A 6690-nucleotide genomic window follows, 5' to 3' on the forward strand; every position below is an offset into this window, starting at 1 on the left:
CTTTCACTCTCCTCCTTCACCCTCTTCAAGAAGATCTTTAGTTCCTCTTGGCTTTCTGCCATTAGAATGGTATCATCCACATATTTGAGGTTGTTGTTTCTCCTGTCTATCTTCATTCCAGCTTGTAACTCATCCAGCCCGACATGTCCATGATGTGCTCAGAGTATAGATAAAACAAACAGGGTAACAGCAGACAGCCCTGTCGTACTCCTTACTCCATCTTGAACCAATCTGTTGTTCCAAACAGGGTTCTAACTGTTGCTTCTTGACACACACAAGGTTTCTCAGGAAACAGGTCAGATGGTCTGGTATTCCCATCTCTCTAAGAGCTTTCCACAGTTTGTCATGATCTACACAGTCAAAGGCTTTAGCATAGTCAATGAAACATAGATGTTTCTCTGAAATTCCCTTGCTTTCTCTATAATCCAGTGAATGTTTGCAAGTTGGTCTCTAGTTCCTCTTCCTTTTCTAAACCCAGCTTGGACATCTGGAAGTTCTTGGTTTGCATAATGCTGAAGCCTAGCCTGCAAGATTTTAAGCATGACCTTACTAGCAGGGGAGATGAGTGCAATTCTTATTTATTTTACACCTAGTTCATTAAGATTTCTTTCCCAGTTTCTAATTCCTAAGGATGTTGACTACAAGACATGACAACTGATAGAAAGGATGCAAGGGAGGCAATATAACCATGAGTAAAACAAACAGGACACGCAACAGCATAGCAGTTTAGGAGTGGAGACAAACAGCTGCACCCTTCAACAGGCAGGAAAGAGCTATATTATAAAACTGTCAGAAATCATGTTTATAATGTTGATCTTGAGTCATTGAGGAAAGTTTGACTCATGTTCAGATTACACTGAGGCATTAGTGAAGACTGAACTGCATTTCCACCTAAAACTTTTTTGAATTTCTGTTTCCCAACAAATACAAGTTTCACTATTTACACCTCAACCAATTAGGAAACGTAATAGGAGGCTTAGCTTGAGCCCCAGCTGAGGCTGACCTAGGACTCAGAGCTATGTGATCATGAGAAGACAGGCCCGTGGAGAGGACTCTAGGGCTCCCGGAGTGAAAAAAAGACTCACCGCAGGAAAAGGGAGCACCTGCAAAAGAAGGTGCGGGAAAGAGGTGTCTGAAGGAGAGCAGGGGCATCCTGAGAGGCCGAGGTTCCCCTCCCCCAGCCCCGGCCCGTGCCCGCGGCTGGTCCCCCACACGCCGCCTACCCGCCTACCGGCAGGCCTGAAAGGGGCCCCGGAGAGTCGGGGACTGACGCAGCCTTTCCCCGGTGGCTGAGAGCGCTGAGTGTGGGCAGCCGGGGAGACCCTCCAGGGGTCTACGGGAAAGGGCCAGACACTCCTGAGATGAGTGGGTCTCAGACCCCTTTGGGGAAGCTGAGAGCTTCACTGTGCGGTGTCGAATGGATTCTATTTTCTCTATGCTGTTCTCCTTGGTGGTGTTTTGGTTGGTTGGTTGGCTTTGGCCACACCCTATGTTGTCTTTTTTCCCCAACCAGGGACAAACCCAAGCCCTCTGCAGTGAAAGCAGAGTCCTAATCACTGGACCACCAGGGAGTACCCACTGCTGTTTTTCACACTGGCAACACTTGAAGATTTGACACCCAAACTCTTACGCTGATGATAAAAGGAATATATCTACTACTACTTGAAATAAAAGTAGTATCATAATATCAACTGTGAAGAAAGAAGAAAATATAAATATATATATGTGTATGTATATACATAATGTACATATGTAATATGTATGTACATGTATTTATGTATATTATATATATATATATATATACTCTCTTAAGTAATATGGGAAATGGAGGAAGATAAAAGTGAAGCAAATAGCTGAAAGAAATAAAAACAGAGATAACGGTCTGAAAAGCTGGTTACAATGTGCGAAATCTGTAACTTAATTTTCTTATATGTGCACTTGTGTGATTATATGTGCATGTTCAGTTTTTTTGTATCTCACTATAAGAGAAGTTATTTGGTCAATAATATATTCGGAGACTGAGACTATAACAAAACTGCTATAATGTGGATGAATTTTGGTTAGATCCTTATCCAGGGACCTTAGATAAAGGTTTATTTTCCTACAAAGCTGTTGTTTCTTGAATGGATTATTAAAATATCTCCTTAGATAAATTAGCTCTCATTCAAATATTGAAAATGAATATATAGTGTGTGTGTGTATGCATATATGAACACACACTAGTTCAGGGGCTAATTTTAGATATAAGAAACTGATTTGGAAAGTGATTAATGTATTTTGAATAATTAAGAGATAATTTTAAATAAAATACATGTGCCATTTAAAATAACAATGCACAGTACTGGGATTCAAAGATAGTTAAAAAATGACACCTTTCTTCTCCTTGAGTTTTTAAATGACATTTAAATGAAACAGATATAAATATTTTCAGTATTTATAACAAAGGGTGTAGAGCTTTACTATAAAATAGATATACCAAATGCCACATCAAACAGAAAGGGGAAAAGGAAGAAAGGACAGTGCAATAGGAGGAAATAGACAAGCCTGCAAAGCCTTTTCTCCACTATGAAGTTCAAGTAAGTAACATGATGTTCTCCCCCCTCCTTTTACTGGGAGGGAGAGAGGGGTTTCCAAACCAAAGAGATGTTAAAAAATGTCTAGAGCCACTCAAGTTGGCAAAAGTGTTTAGAAATGGATTACGTCTCGTGAGTGCACAGGAACACACGAGGGGTCAATAGCGCGTGATCTCTACCAGCCAGACCCAAGACAAGCCCAACATTCACTCGCAGAAACCAGCTCATAAACCATAACACCACTGATAGAGTAGATTTACAGTCAGGTCAATCTGTGCTCACTCGTTAGCTCTGAGATTAATGACAAGTTGTTAGGGAACCAGAAAAACAAACAAAAACCAGATGTGAGATCTATTACCTCTTTTGTTTCTGAAAAAACTGATTCTGGAGAAGGCGGGTCTATATTTGTGGACAGGAAACTTCCTGGTACTGAACCTGGAATTGGGCTCTCTTTCAACAGCACGGGCAGGGCTGTTCTCTGCACATGGAGGAGGAAGGCACATATGTGCTCTCTCTGGGGACGTTCACTCTCAGAAGGGAGGTTCAAATGAAGAGTATAAGCCACCCATGCTGATTTCCTTTCTCTGAACTCAAGGGTGTGATAAGACAGAGGGTGGAGAAAGTGGTACCTAATGAATGTGCTTCACGTGGAAGGAAACATCCAATATGTTTGGGAAAAAACATATTCTCTAATTCTGTGTCCTATTAACCACTCATCCTGGGGTGTGGCCACTCCCTTGAGGGAAAATATCAGCCATTGGCCAGGACCGTTCGGGGCTCTCCCACCATCAGCGCTTCCCAATACCAATGCCTTCCCCTTTGAAGAGCATCCTGGAACCACTGATGGAAGCTTTGATTTTGCCTCCAGAGGCTCGGAACAATACATTAGGTAGATTAAGGGCAAAGCTGCTTTCTACCCAATTGTAGATGTTGACTACCCCTTTTGCTTCCCATCACAAATCCTGAGCAGCCTCATCATCCAACATAGTTTGTAACAGGTTCACCATGACAGCAAGTGGCAATATAAATTTAGTCCAACAAAGAATGGTCAACACAGAAATATGACTATAAACTTCCTTTCATTCTCAAAGAGGAGTTGAGGTCCATAAATTAAGTCCTACTTATAAAATGAATCTAGAGCCATTATGGTCAAAAGAAATGAAAAGTTGAAAATCAATTTCCCTTGCCTTTCAGAATTAAAAAGATATTAACATTCAAAATGCACCCTTCCTAATTTCTTATCTTGTTCAGCTGTAATAGAGGGATTCTCCATCCTGGGTAAAGTGATTCTTGCAGCAGCTATAGCGTAAACTGCCTTGTACTGTAGTCAATGTAGTTCATAAGAACTGTATTATTTATTGCCAAATCTTTACAAACCACCCTTGAAAGAAGTCCAGAGTTAATTGCTAGTAGGACATACAGGATTATGATAGCTCTGGCCCACAGCTACCAAATTTAGAAAATGACTCAATCCCTAGTCTCTTGGGCAGTTAGCTTGGAACAAAATTATATTCCCGGAACTTAGCACCTAGTCCAAACCAAAAAGAGTTGGCAAGAAAACAGTAGAGATTCAACAGCATTGACAGAAAAGTACCAGTTTGTTTTGAGCTGTGCCAGTGTACCAGAGTTTTTATCAGTTGTCCAGAGACCATGACCTGTGAACTTTAAATCAATTGGGAAATATCTCTTGGCAAGAGATTATTTTGTAACTATCAATTTTCTAGATTGGGAGAGAAGCCTATGCCTACTGTCTTCTCAGAGAAGACCATTTAAACCATTGCTGCTTTGAGCAAAGTCTAAAAATTTGACTTAGTGGCAACCCCAGTCTTATTTGAGGGGACTTTCATTTCTACCTAATGTATGTAACATTTCCTAAGTTTCAATTTTGCCTTTAAACTCCATGTGTCTAGTGTTAAAAGATATTTTCGAAAGATGCAAAATCATAACTCACACACAGATATAAAATGAATACAAGGTAAAGATTTTATTTAACTCACTGAGTAAACCAAAGAGATAAGCAACTGGTTCAAAGGAGAAGGCAAAGAAGCACAAATTCTTACAGAGTAAGGATTGTTGAAGTGAATATACAAACAGATACAAAATTGGCTTTTGCCTAGGATGGAGGGGTAGGTGTTGTCCCTCCATGGAAGGAATCATTTCCATGTCAGCAGACAACAGTTATTTTGTGTTGCCATCAGTTATTTTCAACTTACAGAGTTGTAAAATAGCTCCACGAAATCAGAATTGGATAACCACAAAAGGCGTGTGTTAGTCTAAATGGGACAAGGTTACATAATTTTTTATTAGAGCGCACCTTTTACCTCACTAGAACCCCAATATTAATTTGAATGTAGACCCCAGTTTGCTATAATACACAGCATTTACATTCTTCTGTGAGCAGGCCTTTCTCATCTTTGGCTGTAGATGCTGTTTCTACTACCTCTTGCTGTGGGTTCACTAGTCCTAAAAGTCCTGCCTTGTAATCTGAGCCTTATTAATATCACATGGTGGAGAGTGATTCTTGAATCTGTGCACAAGCTCCTTGACAGCTCACTTCTTTGGTCTGGAGGCAGAATGGAATTGACACAGCTCAGCTAATGCTCCCTACCAAGGTCTGGCACTCATCATTGAAACCCTCTGTCACACACACACACACACACACACACACACACACACCAGCCACATCACATTCTAAAAGCAGCAAAAGAACGCTGCTTTATAAGTGTGTCCAAAACAATTTCTTTCCCCTGTAAGTGGATGAGTGCCTCAGCCCCTCCACTATCAATCCTTCTGAAGCTCACTGGTGTTGCAGGAAGCCCAGGAGGCTGAAGCACATGTGTCTTTGTAATCCAAGGAACTGCAGCCTGGATGTCAAGGCCACCACCTGGGGACAGTACCTCCGGGGAGGACAGCAAGGCCGGGGTTGGGTTGCTCACCAGCCCCCCTCACGGCTGTCTGCTGAGGCCAATCATGGACCCCCTACACTTACTCTGTCTCCTCTTTCATAAAAGACAACCACAGGCCTTTGGCTAAAACCTCATAAGCAGCAGTAACCAGCAAGTTCAAAACACCACGTGGCCCAGGGGAAAGAGACTCTGGTCCAGGCTGCAGCACTTAGGGGTGACTTGTGCAGACTGCATCAAACACTAAGGTCAAAAAATCCGTGTGACGCGGCCCCACCTAAGATGGCTTGGCACCCAAATCAATTCTACTCCTTACATATTTCTCCAGGTTCTCTGAAAATGCCCAAAGCCCAGCATTCCCCTAGATTCAACTCGCCTCTCCATCCTCAGTCCAAGAGGACCAGGCAAGGAAGCAGTGGGTCCCTGCAGCCCAGGCTCCACCATGCTCTCCAGCTGGGGAGGCAGGAAGGGAGCGGGTAGAGACAGGCCAAAAGAATCAGAGCTAAATGCTATCCCATCGCATCCATCACAGGAAATAGAGAGTCAGAAATAACTACTCAGCTAACACCAAATACTACCTCAGGTGAGTTTCTGTCTCATGTATCACCAAGATAGGAAAAAAGAACTGTCCTTTAAGTGATGTCACACCATCTAATATAAGATACATCCCGGTTAGAAAGAAACTACACATTGGAGCAAGAAAAAGTGAATCTTAGAATCAATGGCATACGATAATAATAGTAACACAAGCTAAAATTTGTGTGTAGTTCCTATGTGCCAGGCACTGTTTAAGTTCTTTATTTGTATTGTCTCATTCAGCCCTCACAAGAGCTTCATGAAGGCAGATATTATTAGTATTATTATCCCACTCTTTACAGAAGGAAATGAAAGTAGAGTGAGTTAGTAACTTGCCCAAGGCCACATAGGTGTTAGTGGAACCAAATGTCTGAGACTGAATTCCTACTCCTGCATCATCGCAGCTCATCTGGAAATTACACAAAATACACAGAAGCAACAAAAAAGTCACTTGTCATCCTATTGCTGAAAGACAACAGCCAGATCTGACACTGTTCCTTCCAGTCATAAAAATAACAATACGCTGTCTATGTGATTTTTAATGATCAGTATTTTTTAAGCAACAGTGTGTAGAGGAACCAATTGGAACAATATATATATTAATAAGTATCACCCTGAAATTTCTGTCCAATATTTTA

Source organism: Cervus canadensis, chromosome 6, assembly GCF_019320065.1.
Source record: "Cervus canadensis isolate Bull #8, Minnesota chromosome 6, ASM1932006v1, whole genome shotgun sequence".
Taxonomy (NCBI): domain Eukaryota; kingdom Metazoa; phylum Chordata; class Mammalia; order Artiodactyla; family Cervidae; genus Cervus; species Cervus canadensis.